General features: G+C 36.9%; 1 protein-coding gene across 2 annotated transcripts in view; it reads right to left on the bottom strand.

Moving 5' to 3' along the window:
• zmiz2 (zinc finger, MIZ-type containing 2) overlaps positions 1-8,024 on the bottom strand; it is a 50,587-nt gene extending 42,563 nt beyond the window's left edge. Inside the window, exon 1 of one of the 2 annotated variants that reach the window (XM_062434509.1) lies at positions 7,521-8,024. The gene's annotated coding sequence lies outside the window, so the exon portion shown is untranslated. The remainder of the gene's footprint in view (positions 1-7,520) is intronic. The other variant, XM_062434508.1, reaches the window with a different exon arrangement.
• Between the last annotated feature and the right edge of the window lie 5,756 nt (positions 8,025-13,780).

Below are 13,780 nucleotides of genomic sequence, written 5' to 3'. Positions count from 1 at the left end.
ACAGGAGGGTTAAAAGAAACATCCACAAATCTCACAAATAGTTCAAAATCCAAAGATATTCAGTTTATTTTAATAGGTTGCTTTGTATTATTTATTGTTGTGCAAATGTGCAACTTTTTCTTGCCTATCTATCTATGTACTTGTTTATGTATTTGTCGGGCAAATGTGCAATTCTGTTATTTATATTGTATTAATGTTGTGCAAATGTGCAACTTTAGTTTTTTTATACTTTTCTTTTCTAACTATGGCGGCAGATTGTCTCAGCACTTTGGAGTCCAAGACAAATAAAGTATATATCTATCTATCTATCTATTATTATTATTATTATTATTATTATTAGGTAGAAAAGCTTCAAATTCTCACACCAGATTTCTGCTTAAAAATAAAAGACTACAATGCTTATTTGACTTTCAAAAAGTAGCTGCAGATTAATTTCCTGGTGATGGATTAATCTTTCAGCAGCTGATTCCTGAATGCGTCTTTTATCAATACTCTGACAACAACAGTGACGTCTGACTCTGCATCGGCTCGTATCTGAGAACAATGTAATCCAACTCGTTACTGCTGGAAAATACAAATGTGTCTTTGTGCATCATCTTATCAGATTCAAACAGGAGGAAACTGTAAGAGCCGTTGAGGAAACACACTGTTATCTTAAATACAATCATTTAGGTCAAAAAAAGAAATGTGCTAAAGTTCTGTGTTTGCTGAGTAAGAAGGGTGTGGTACTCATCACTATCGTCACTACTGATTAATCTGCCTGTTGTTTTTACTGTTAATCATTTAGTAAATTAAATATTACATTATTCTTGTTTAACCAACGGTCTAAAAAACCCCCGAAATATTCAATTTGACACCAAAACGGTCGCCCCCTGGTGGCCTTTTGATAGAATGCAGTTTTAAGTTACTTCCGCGTTGGCATCATTTCAGAGGACCGGAACTCCCCGCCTGGTCTTATGTGATATAAGAATTAATATATTTCAGTTTAAACTGTTTAACAATTGAAGATATAACCAAGGACTTTAAGGAAGTTGTGATGGTCATTTTCCACCAATTTCACACATTTTTACACACTAAAACAGTCTGTTAATGAAGAATGTAATGATTAGTTAGAGCCCTGATATTGATTGTTTAATACTGACGCGACTTATTTGTCTTATGTGATAGAAAAATGAAAATATTTGGGTTTAAACTGTTGGATTTGAGGAAGTCTTAGAGGTTATTTTCCACTAATTTCTCTGATTTTTAAACACCAAATAGTCTGTTAATCAAAAAAATAATCATTATAAATTCAGTCCTGTTATATACTTAAATACAGACTCAACTTATTTGACACAGAACTTTCAATAAAACACAAAGTAAATGTTAGTAAAGTGCTTAACTGCTGACATCTATTCACAATATTTGTCTGGAAAATGAATTAAAAAGTGTTTTTCTGAATAAATAAATGATTGAGGAAGGCCGCCGTCGCTCGCCTGACAAACTCTTTCTGGCTGCTGCTTTAACACAAGCTGACCTGCGCCGCACCTTTCTTTATTAAACCTCTAATTAAAAGTCTGAATTGGATCAGAGATTACCAATAGCCTCTTAAATACAAAAGAGCAGCAAGCAGGCGAATGTCAGAGAGGAAAAAGGAAGAGGAAAGGTAATATTACAGCGAGGAACACAAGACTGTCTCACACCTGAAACTGTGAAGTCAGTCTGATAAAAAAAAAAAAAAAGGGTCTAAAGGGAGCGATTACACTAAACGAGTGCTGGCATGAAGCGTGTGGCGCTACAGGTGCTCGATTAGTGTGATCGAGACACAGAACGAAGCCAGCTCACATTTATATTAACCTCACATTTCATTCAGCTCACAGCATCGATAAGAGGCGTCTGAAAGCCAGAAATCAACATAAAATCTTTTATTTTATTCAAATAATATTTTATGGGTCAGTGACAAATAGTTTTAAAAGCAGCATCAGGTTTGTTAAAATGTACATTTTGTATTTTTGTTGGTTTTATATAATTTGAAATGACATTTGCACCATTTTTTACCAAAAGTAAGACTGAATGCTCCTGAAAATGTCAAATGGTGTAACCACAAAAGAATGATACATATTACATATTTTATCCACCTAAGAAAGAAAGAAAGAAAGAAAGAAAGAACATGAAGTTGGAGGAAGAAAGAAAGATAATCAAGGAAGAGAAAGAAAGAAAGGAGGAAAGAAAGAAAGAAAGAACGAACATGAAGATGGAGAAAGAAAGAAAGGAAAAGAAAGAAAGAAAGGAGGAAGAGGATGAAGAAGGAAAGAAAGAAAGGAGGAAGAGGAGAAAGAAAGAAAGAAAGAAAGAAGGAAGAGAAGAAGGAAAGAAAGAGAAAGAAAGAATGAACAAGAAGTAGGAGAAAACTAAAAATAAAGGAGGAAGAGGATGAAGAAGGAAAGAAGAAAGAAAGAAAGAAAGAAAGAAAGAAAAAAAAGGAAAGAAAGAAGTAACCACAAAAGAATGATAAATATTACATATTTTATCCACCTACAGTGTATTTAAGTGGACTTATACTAATAATGACTTCATTTTAAAACATGTAAATGGTTCCTGATCTCCATGATTCCCAAGATTAAATGTAATATTTAGAACAATTGTATTTCATTACCTTTATTTAATTAAAAAAGTTATAATGTAAGATCATGCCAAAATAGTTGATATGGTGTTTTATTGAGAATTTACTGTTTTTAAGCAAGTTGAATTATTTGGTACAAAGTTTTTATGGTTACACCACTTAGACATTTTTGCCATAATCCTCTAATATATTCTCTCAAAATGGATTAAAAGCAGAAATTTGATGCTGGGTCCACAAAAAAAGAATGTGTGCAAGTTATTCATTCGTTTATTTTCACATTTTAACCCCTTTAAATTTGACTAAACCACATGGACACAAAAACATAACATAATTTACCCTATATATACCTCTATATGTTTGATATGGAGCTGTAATGTATTAGTGGATCATCAGAGAATTAATCATTTAACCCACCTGTTGTTGTCTGGTCAATTTTGACAATAGGGTGTAATTATATACCGCCATTAAAAAATCTGATCAGTATTATGACTAAACCTTTACATATACCAGTCTGTGATAATCCTCTGATCTTGTATATAAAATAATTCATAATATATGCTTAATTTTAACCAAAAAATTAGGTATAATTTCATTTAAATGAGGCCTATTGTGACCCTGATTTCCTAAAATATGACACAGAATTGATATTTTATGCTTTATAAACAGTCAAACTGGAAGAAGTTGCAGGAAGACAACAACAACTTTTGTTTTAAGGAAAATAATCCAGCATGTTTCAGCTTCTCGGATGTGAGAATTGTCTTTTTTACGTCACTGTGAATTGAACATGTGGAGTTTTTAACTGTTGGTCAGACACATTAAAACTTCTGAAGACATCGCCTGAGACTCAAAGCAATAGAACAATCAGCTGATTACTGATAATGAAAGTAATCCTGAGTATCGGTTTTCGCCTGATCTATAAAAAATGTCTTGAAATCGAACCTAATAGCTTTTTAAAAAGTGTCCAAAAACAAGCCGAGACACTTTCACTCTGCTGTGGAAGCATTAAATGAACTTTTAACTTTTACCACCTTCTTTATTCTAAGACTGCTCTCTGTCTCCTCATATAAACACTAACTCAGCCTGGCCACGAGCCAAGACAACATGTTATTGTACCCATGATACATTCAGGAGGTCAGGGCCAAAGGGAAAAACAGATACTGACTAACCTTAAATTTAAAAAAGAAGAAGAAGAAGACAAAAACACTGCAATGCAACTAACCAAGCATGTTAAAATCAACCAACTCTACCTGCATAAGGAATGTAGTCGCTGAAGATGTCATCATTTCTCTCATAATCTGATATTTCAAAGCATGCAAATCTTTTTTTTATTCGTTTTTTTATGACACCATGCTGATAATATACTGCAGACTATTTCTACTACCATCATTACTGTGAATATCACTGTTTTTAGAGGAGGAAGAAGAAGCTTTCTACTGGTCCAAAAGAGACAGAATGTTTGACTACTCTGAAGAGGACTTTCTATATTTAAAAAAGGGACACTTCAGAATCAAATATCACAATATTTTTTGACCAAATACCTCGATATCAATATTTTGACAGAATGTTCTATTATCTGTATTTATCCACTTAGTCATTATATCCACATTACTGATGATTATTTATCAAAAAGCACTGATAGTCATCCCTGCAACATTGTCAAAATATTGATTGAGGTATTTGGTCAAACTTATTGGGATATTTGATTCTGCCCATATCGCGATATTGAAAATCTAAGACTATATCTATAAAATATCACGATATCGATAGGGGGTGTCAAACATATGGCCCACTAAGGGGTCCAATCCTGCCCACTGGATAACTTTGCAAAGTATGAAAGTAATTCCATTTTTTTCAATAAAACACACTCATCATTCACAGTCGAGGCCTCCAGCTTGAGATAATTGATTCAGATTTGAAGGATACATTTGCCTTGATGGGTTTGGACATGTTCATCAGTATCTCTTACAGTGATAAACATACAATTGACACTTGACACTATAGCTGCTAAAATGTTATGCATGGTTGGGACTACTTATCTTTTTCTGGAGGTTTATTATAGTAAAGTTGTATTATATATATTATACCCTATGTATTATTAGTAATGGGTTACAATGCAATGGTTTTACTGGTCACTTGAGATCTAATTGGGATTTATGTGGCCCTTGAATTAAAAGTTTTCTTCTGCATGGTGAGATGGTTGGCAGGTGTAGTTTAGTAGAAATTAAAACAGTTCCTACATGAAACTACATGATTATCTTGAGTAGTTCAGAGGAAATTCACTGAGAGGGTTAGGGTTAGCCCTGATCCCATTTACACCTGGAAGCTTCCCATTACAACCACAGTCTGATCTGCTGGTAACTGGTGCAGCTCCACTGGAGCAGTTGGGGGTTTATGTGCCTTGCTCAATGGCACCTCAGTGGCTGGTAATGAGGGAGGGACAAGTGCTGCTTCTTCACTTTTAGCTGCCGGTCCGTATGGCTGGGCAATAAATCAATATTATATCAATATTGTGATATGAGACTGGATATCGTGTTAGAATTTGGATTTTGGTGATATGGCATAAGTGTTGTATATTCTTGGTTTTAAAGGCGGCATTACAATAACATTATGTAATTTTATGTATTTCTTACAAAACTGTTCGAGCTGTTCTATTATTTACCTTTTACCCACTTTGTCATTATATCCACATATTCATCAAACATCTCATTGTGTAAATATTTTGTGAAAGCACCGATAGTCATCCCTACAATACTGATGCAATATCGATATTGAGGTATTTGGTCCAATAACCCTCCGGTCACAAGCTTGCCTCTCTAACCTTTAGGCCACAACTGCCCACTTTAGGCACCACAAACGAAGTGCCATCCAGTTTTATTGTAGAGAAGGCAGACGTCTCTTAAGACTCTGCAACCCATCCAGAAACGATTTAAATGGATAAATAAGCGCCACAGGTAGAAGGAACAATATGCATATAACAGAAGCCATATACCCACTTAAGCAACTTACAGGTGTTTAATTGTAATGTTCACCTTCGTCCTCCCTGTCAGTTTCAGCTCTGATGGTGTTTGTTAGTAGTGATTGTGGAAAAGATGCCCAGTATACCTGATATTAAACACTCAGCGGCTACTTTATTAGATACACCTGTGCAATCTAATGCAACCCAATACAACAGCTCTCTATATACTGAACATGTATAAGCTTTTTTAAGGTATAGCTTAAGGCAAAGCTGTTGTATTGGATTGCATTAGATGCACAGGTGTACCTACTAAATGTAGGATTTGCAGGATATAATCTTGATCATATCGTGATTTATTGTATTTTTTTTACCTGGAATAATCGCAGCATGGAAAAATGTGTGCACACTATCTTGCAGCAACAACACAAAACATTATATTGAAAAGTGCTCCTTATATTTTACCCCTCTTGTGTAAGTTAATGGGGTGGACACAATATTAGGAACACCATTCAATATAATGCACCCTAATACACCACCAGCACCCACTACAACCTCAATAATAAACATTGGGGTGAATTCTCAACTTTTCTGACAATATTAACAAAAACTGGAACATGTATAAGCTTTTTTTAAAGATATAACTTAAGGTAGAGCTGTTGTATTGGATTGCATTACAATGCACAGGAGTACCTAATAAAAAATTCTCCATCTATTTAAAACAAAACAAAAAGTTCTTGCACTCTAGCAATCAATTTCATCAGGAGGAGGTCATGAATTTACAAAAATATCAATCTAAGAGACATAGATATGCATTTAAACTCTGTTTCCTTGCAAAGTTTTAGCAGATTGATATTATTTCTTATGCAGAATCCAACAAAACTGCAACACACACATACACAGGCAATCATCTTACTATAGTTCAGCTATTAATAGTTGGATTTGCACGAAACTATTTTTTTAAACATATTTTCTACATGCAAAAACTGCAGCATGGGAAAAATATCTGCACACTATCTTGCAACAACAACACAAAACATTATATTGAAAAGTGTTCCTAATATTTTACCCCCCTTGTGTAAATTAATGGGGTGGACAAAATATTATAAATACTACATTAGATCTGCATTTAAACTATTTTTCCTTGCAAAGTTTCAGCAGATTTTTTTATATTATTTCTGCAGACTCCAACAAAGCTGCAACACACACACAGACACAGGCAATCACATACCTATAGTTCAGCTACTAATGGTAGGATTTGCATGATAATACAGTGATCTTTTAAACATATTTTTTTACATGCAATACTTATAGCATGGACAAAAAAATATCTGCACACTATCTTGCAGCAAAACAAAAACATGCAGCAGAGCAGAACAAAGCATTTCAGCAAAGCTGTGGAGGAGTCCATCCTCTTTTCTCTCTCTCTATCTTTCTCTCAGTGTGTGTGTGTGTGTGTGTGTGTGTGTGTGTGTGTGTGTGTGTGTGTGTGTGTGTGTGTGTGTGTATATACATGTGTGTGAGTGTGTATGTACGTGTGTGTGTTAATAATAAAGTAAAATATAAGAATAGTTTTCTTCCACCTACCTGTCTGAGCTGCTTCTCTCTCCCTTATTTCTTTTTATATCATAAACGCAGATAATATGATAGTTAAATGGCTGCTGTTAAACGATTTAAACGCATACATTAGTTGCATATTAATAATACGATATTGAGGAATAACGTGCATTAAGTGTGTCGCTAACCTTTGCAGCGTTTTTAAAGTGTATTATGATATATATCCAGTGGAGCAGTGTGGAGGCTCTTTAACACAACGCTGAGGCTTGAGCACTGTTAGCCACCGAGGCTAACTTAGCTGCAACATTACACTGAGTATACTATAAACACGGTAACAAGGAGGGTAAAAAAAAAACACCCAAAAACACCGGTTCAAGCTTTTCCAACCAGCTCTTCTCCTCTCTCCACCTTACCTTTACTCTCCTCTCTTTTCTCCCCTCTCTCTCTCTCTCTGTCTCTCTCTCTCTCTCGGTGCTCCAGGCTCCAGCTGTCCAGACGACGACGGGAGAAGCTGCTTGATTGTTGCAGACAGTTATGTGAGCTTTAGCCACATTTAGCTCGCCAGTGTCGCAGTCAGGCAAGCTATTAGCAACCACAACCACCTCCACCACCTCCTCCTCCTCCACCAAGACAAGACGAGGCTGCTTGATAGCCGTGTAGTCGAGCTGTGTTACTTAATGCACACTATGTCTCACTAACATGTTCTCCTCCTGTTGTTTTCCTCTTCACACAGCAGCAGCAGCACTAAAAAAAAGGAGTTAAATACACTATCTGACACTTTAATATAATTATAAAACCAACTCAAATGTTAAACTAATAATATAACTATGAGCAAGCTTGACTAAAACTACCAGCCAAACACTGTTGCAGGCTGTTTTTGTGTTGTTGTTTTTTTCATACATGCATACATGACCTGGCAACGCTCAGTACACCTTCCTCATTGCACAATATGACCCTCTCTATAATAATATATTCATGAGATCACAGGGCTAATGTCTCCCACACAGAGAGAAAGGCATTTTCCTGTCCCTCCTCCTACAAGTCAGGCGGCTGACTGACTGCAGACCAGAGCAGCAGATCATTTTAGAATAAGTGGAGGAGAGAGAGAGAGAGAGAGAGATCTGAGTGTGTGTGTGTGTGTGTGTGTGTGTGTGTGTGTGTGTGTGTGTGTGTGTGTGTGTGTGTGTGTGTGTGTCTGGGGGGGGGCATCTGGAATGACGTCACCTGTGAAAGATCACGTATGATCCGTGCATGCATACATATGGGTCTGTGATTTCCTCTCATAAAAAGCCTTTATGCATGGAAGCACATGTCGCCTGCAACACTTACACATGTATGTTGGTGCCGCCCACCCACAAAAAAATCACACACGCACACACATATGCATGCACACACACACACAGAGGTAATGTCAGTGTCTGTGTCACTTGAAGCCAGGTAGTGTTTTAGAGCAGCAGGACAAGCCGAGTGTTTTTTGGAGTCATTAGAGGTGTCTGCAGTATCTTGCCAGAGGGGCAGTGCAGCATGGAGAATAAAAAGTCCAACCTGCCTGTGTTTTTCAGACCTCTGTTGCCCTGGAAACAGGTGCCGAGATTTCCCATTTCTTCATTTTTCTCTACACTATCCATATCACCCCCCCTCCTCCTCCTCCTCCTCCCTCCTCCTCTTCCTCCCTCCCTCCTTCCCAGCACCACCACCACCACCACCTCTCCACTCCACACACACTGCTGCTGCTGCTGCTGTCTTGCTGCTTCCTCCCCCACGACCTGCCGCATAGTACAATCACACACACACACACAGATACACACACACACACACCAGTACACACAATTCCTACGTACTGCAGTCATTTCACAATGTCACAGGATGGAGTAACTGACTCCTCCGCCACATAACTACACATAAAACCTGAGAGGAGGGTGGTGCATGCCGGTGAAATGTTGACCCTGCTTTGACTCAAGAGGCTGAACAACCATCACTGCTGCAACAATCTGACCTCCAGGAAGGAAAAGAGAGAGAGAGAGATAGAGAGAAAGAGTGAGAGAGAAAGAGAAAAGAAAAGCAAGGAGACGGGGAGGGTTTTAAGGAGACAAAGAGGGAACAAGTGAGGAGTAGTGGGAGTAAAAAGAAAGCAAAGCAAAGCTGACTGCACTCACAGATTTAATAACGTGGGGCTCATACTGTATCTGCTGTGTTTTCAACGGAGGTAGTGGAGGAAGATAAAAGACGAACATATGCAGTTTTTATGGAAAAAGCCATATTATTAATCCAAGCAGCCCATTTAAAAAAAAAAAATGTCTTAAAATATATCTGGAGGCGTCCTTAAAAGTGTCAAACGTAGAGTATTTATAATGCAGAATTGCCTCTCTCTCTTAAGAGTGTTAAATTAATCCAGAAAGTCCTAAAAGATTACACATTTTTAAAATCTTTTTTTATCTTGTGTGCTCAGGTTAAAGCTCAAACTCATCATTTGAGAGAGACTTTGATGGCTCCGTGTTTAATATCTTTAATGTGAATTATTGTGTATTGATGCATTAAAATGTAATGCACCTGTAGCTGGTTGAGATTGAGCTGATTTGAGCTATTTAACAGACTCCACACATCCATAATCCACAGGCATTTTACTTATTTTACCTGATTAAGGGATGAAGCTGATACCAATTCAACCTAATATTGTCCTCAACGCAGCGTATATGTAGTTATGTATGTGTGTATGCATTTAAGTTTTTCCTTTCTCTCATTTACTTTGTTCCTCTGGGGTTTTTTGCACTTTGTTTAATCTTTATATCTTGTTTATAGGTGGGTGGGGGGGAGACAGATATGTTCTGCATGGGTGTGTGTGGGAGTATTATGTTCTTGTGGTTATGTGTGTTAAACTGTTATGAAGTAAATAATAAAGATATTGTTGGGGGGGGAAATGTTAAGGCTGAGTTTCTATGCTTTTTTCTAAATGTATATATTGTTTAAAGTGTATATAATGAGCTCCTGAAAAGAAGAGTTATGTGCATACAGGTCAGAGAAAATAATAATTCACAGCAGATATTTTAACTTTCATCATGTGGTAGATAAATAAAAATAATTGATGTGTAAATCCACGTGAATGAGTTGGAAACAACTGCACATTAAATGGTCAAGATGCCCTTAAACCTCCATTTTTTAACATTATTTAACAGATTTACTTACAGATTAAAATTTTACATTGTTGTTATTATTATTATTATTATTATTATTATTGTTTTTTTTTTTTTAATTATTATTATTATTATTATTATTATTATTATTATTATTGTTGTCTCCCACACAGACATATACATTATAATAAATGATAATGTAATAAAACATTACAAATAATACCAATTATTATTATTATTATTATTATTATTATAAATAAATGATAATGTAATGAAACATTAAAAATAATACCAAAATAATACAAATTCTGCAAACACATATTAAAGGATGAGTCTTTCTTATTGGCAACAGATCTTGTGTTTGGAGTCAAACCAATAATGAATTCATCTGCTTATGTGTGTATAGTCAAAGTCTGATATGTGTTATTCCTCTGTTGTTGCCCAAAACTATTAAAAACATGCACTGGGTGACATGTTCCTTCATTGGTTGTGTTATTTTGCTTAGAAACGGCTCCAAAAGACTAATAACAGCGATCATGTGTTCAGTCTCTGGAGAGAAGTTCTGTATAAGGCAGATGATACTGAGCATGTACTTTGCACTACAGTGTAAACTTCTCAAAGAGCTTCAGTACAAAGTCAAGAGGCTGTGATATGTAGCACTAACCTCACACAGAACTGCTCTCCGGAGACTGAAAATGTGATCTGTAATTAGTCTTTGGAGCCGCTTCTAAACAAACCAACATGACCAAATTGTTCACAATGAAGGAACAAGTCACTAAGTGCAGGTTTAGTAGTTTTTGGGCAACAACAGAGGTCTACAGCCCAGCAGGATTAAATATTTAACCCTCCTGTTGTCCTCGAGTCAAGGAAGGGAGGAAGAAGGAAGGAAAGGAGGGAGGAAGGAAGGAGGGAAGGAAGAAAGGAAGGACAGGAGGGAGGAAGGAAGGGAGGAAAGGAAAGGAAAGAAGGAAGCGAGGAAGGAAAGGAAGGAAGGAAGGACAGAGGAAAGAAGGAAGGGAGGGAGGAAAGAAGGAAGGAGAGGAAGGGAAAGGAAAAGAGGAAGGGAGGATGGAAGGAAAGAAGGAAGGGAGGAAGGTAGGGGGGAGGAAAGAAAGAGAGAAGGAGGGAGGGAGGAAGGAAGGAAAGGTAGAAAGGAAGGAAGGAAGCAAGGAGGGAAGGCAAGAAGGACAGAAGGAAGGAGGAAAGAGGGATGGAGGAAGGAAAGAAGGAAGGGAGGAAAGAGAGAGGAAGGAAAGACAGAGAGAAGGAGGGAGGGAGGAAGGAAGGACAGATGGAAGGAAGGAAGGGACGAAAGAAGGAACAGTCAAAACAGACGGGGTCAATTTGACCCGGGAGGACGACAGGAGGGTTAAGGCTTTAATTAGTTGTTAGTTTGGCTCTGCACATGAGATTTGTCGACTATAAGAAAAATGTAGAAAATCATCGACTGTAAGAGTATTTACAATTTATGCTAATTTGTACTTCCACTCCACTACATTTATTTCACAACTATAATTGCTTTTTTAAATCTAAATTTTACAAGTAGAACAGGTGGTGAACAGTAATCTACATAATTAATTAATTAGATCTGTTTTCACTTTGATATAAAGGGTTTGTTTTTGTTACTCAATAAAACATGTAATACTCCAAGAGGAAGCACTCTATATATATATATATATATATATATATATATATATATATATATATATCTATATCTATAATAAATATAACACAGTAAACCCATTACCTACTACTTCCATAAATTGACCCCGTCTGTTTTGACTGTTCCTTCTTTCCTTCCTTCCTTCCTTCCTTCCGTCTGTCCTTCTCTCTTTCTTTCCTTCCTCTCTCTTTCCTCCCTTCCTTCTTTCCTTCCTCCATCCCCCTTTCTTCCTTCCTTCTTTCCTTCCTCCTTTCCTTCTTTCCTTCCTTCCTCCCTTCCTCCCTCCTTCCTTCTTTTCTCCCTCCCTCCTACCTTCTTTCCTTCCTTCTTTCCTCCGTCCTTCCTTCCTTCTTTCTTTCCTTCCTTCCTTCCCTCCTTCCTCCCTACTTTTCTTCCTTCCTTCTTCCTTTCTTCCTTCCTCCCTCATTTCCTTCCTCCCTTCCTTCCTACCTCCTTTCCTTCCTATCTTCCATCCTTCCTTCCTTCCTCCCTCCTTTCCTTCCTTCGTCCTCCCTTCCTTCCTCCTTTCCTTCCTTCTTCCTCCCTTCCATCCTTCCTTCCTCCCTCCCTTCCATCCTTCCCTCCTCCCTCCCTTCCGTCCTTCTTCCTCCTTTCCTTCCTTGACTCGAGGACAACAGGGGGGTTAAAGAAAAGGGCAAGGAAAGAAATCACTAGAAATGTTCTTCTCATCCGATTTATTATGCACATGGGAATGTTATGTAGAATCAAGACAGATGGTTAACCATATTGCACGCACCTATATCATATGTGTAGGTGTTATATTTGAATATTCATGCCTCAAAGTGCTGCAGAGAGGAGACTATGCGTGTGTGTGTTGCTTTGCCACAGTTACACACCAGAGAGACACACACGGTAACACAGTCCCTGTCTCCTCACTTTCAGGCCTTTTTAAGTCATCCTTGTGTTTCTGCAGTGATATGTGTGCATTCCATTGTAGTGACTCCTCTTTGGCAAGAGCCACAGCATTCCTGGGAAATGGCTGACCCAGAATAACACTCAGACGCAGGATGACTGAGTGTGTGAGCGAGTGAGTGAGTGAGTGAGGGAGTGAGGGAGTGAGGGAGTGAGGGAGTGAGTGAGGTCCTCCACCCTTTTTATTGCTCAAGCAAACATAAACCGCTGTTTCCTGACCTAACACACACTCATCATGACGGCCACACTGTAGATACAAGAAGCTGCTGGGAATCGCCACACACATGACTGTCATCATCAGAGCACATGACAACGTTTGCTTTCGAGTTACTACAAACCGTACAAATCCTAATTTTCACCCTTCCATCAATGTATAAGGTTCATTTACTCAAGTATAGGACTGAAACTAATGATCATTTTATTATCGATTAATCATTTAGTCTATAAAATGACACAAAATAATAAAAAAAATGTTCCATTAAAGTTTCCTAAAACCCGAGCTGATGTCTCCTTTTATTTGTTGTTTGTTCGTAAAATGACTGAAATTATTAAAAATTCTCAAAATTGTTCATTAAGATAAAACTTAACTAGTCTACTTAAGTACATTTTTGAGTGATACCATTTTCTGCACCTATATACTTCCACTCCACTACAGTTCAGAGGGCAATTTTGTACTTACTCCAATAACATTTTACATATTAAATTTAGTGTACTTATCATTATTAATAATAATAACACTAATAATAATAATATGATAATAAATAAAACATGATAATGTAATAAAACATTAAAAAATAATACCTAATAATAATAATAATAATAATAATAATAATAATAATAATTACAAAAATGAAAATGTAATAAAACATTAAAAATAATACCAATTAAGCCAAGATAAGAATAAATTAAAAGCCAGATTAAACAAATATTTTTTTATTAAT

This window comes from Scomber scombrus, chromosome 15 (genome assembly GCF_963691925.1).
Source record: "Scomber scombrus chromosome 15, fScoSco1.1, whole genome shotgun sequence".
In the NCBI taxonomy this organism is placed as follows: Eukaryota; Metazoa; Chordata; class Actinopteri; order Scombriformes; family Scombridae; genus Scomber; species Scomber scombrus.
The sequence above is the reverse complement of the archived record's forward strand: the minus strand, read 5'-3'. Positions and strand labels throughout refer to the sequence as shown.